The following is a 1,249-nucleotide window of genomic DNA, read 5'->3' on the forward strand; positions in this document are numbered from 1 at the left end:
TTATTTTATTTTGTTTGTTAAGAAAATTTTCATGGTTTTGTTGTATCGTGAGGCATTGAAACATCTGAACAAATCAGTATGTGAATGGTGAGTCAGCTGCTTTCTCCTTCACTTCTTTGGGTTACTAGAGCTTGTCAGTATATTAAAAAAAAAAAAAAGACAACCTTTTGTGTCATTTAAGTCTTTCCAAGGCATGCACTAGTACAATACAAACTTCTCCTGTCCAGGTAAAAGTAGCCTAGCATCCAGACATCATGCACAGTACCTCAGGAATAGCAGCACACTGCACCTGCTCCCAGCACAGTGCTGCTCATTTATGTATGATATTTGGAGCATCTGGAGGAGTATGAATGGTATAGGAAAGAGAATGGAGGGGGAAACAGTGTGAGTACCTGGAAGGGAGGAGAGGAGGTCAGCTGAAGTTGTGCAGGGCAAGCCTGAACATGTCATTGGTGCAAACTTAAGCATCTTTGATGTTCTTTAGTAGGAATATCTGTTGGAATCCCATCATGGGGTCTTCATCAGCCTTGAGCTGGCCCATGACCCTGGTGATGATGCAGCTATCTAGCACGGGCTAATGATCCTGTGCCATGATGCTGTGCTAGATTTTCTGAAGCAGAAGACTCGACAGTCTCTCCACAATTGTAGCTTTCCGCTGGAATTGCTGTCCTTCCCACCTGAGGCATGATGTGTCAATATAACTGGCACCTAAATGCATTCTGTCATTATTAAATAACTGGTAGTATTGTTGAATTAAGCTGGATCCATTCTGCTCCCAAATTGGCTTATTTCCCATTCTAGAGCATCACCCGACCTCACTGAGATCTGGGGAGCCTGCATGTCGACAGCAACGCTGATCTGCTGCCCTGAGAATCTTAAATATTGATTTCATTGTAATTAAAATAACTTCTGATATAAAATTGAAAAGACATCTATTTAAATCAAGCAAGCTTGTAAATAATTAGAGGGATGTATATAAATCCCACTTGCTATTAAAATGTGACACAGTTTTTAACTAAGACGTGTTTAATGGTCTTTCAAATGATTTCCCATATTCAGGGTCTTTTCTGGCTTTTTATGATTGTATACCAAAGTTTTCAAGTTTAATGTTGTAGTTCTGTACATTTTTTTCCCTGTAAGATTTTAACAGTGTACGGGTTTTTTGTTCTTGTCCTTGTTTCGGTTTTTCTTTTGGTTGTTTTCTATTCAGCATATCCTAAAGAACAAACAGAAGAAAGGATAATATGGA

The 1,249-nt window shown here is 39.2% G+C and overlaps 1 pseudogene; it reads right to left on the minus strand.

Moving 5' to 3' along the window:
* Window positions 1-412: 412 nt before the first annotated feature.
* On the minus strand, window positions 413-796 carry LOC113930336 (annotated as a pseudogene).
* Window positions 797-1,249: the final 453 nt, after the last annotated feature.

Source organism: Zalophus californianus, chromosome X (genome assembly GCF_009762305.2).
Source record: "Zalophus californianus isolate mZalCal1 chromosome X, mZalCal1.pri.v2, whole genome shotgun sequence".
NCBI classification, from domain to species: Eukaryota; Metazoa; Chordata; class Mammalia; order Carnivora; family Otariidae; genus Zalophus; species Zalophus californianus.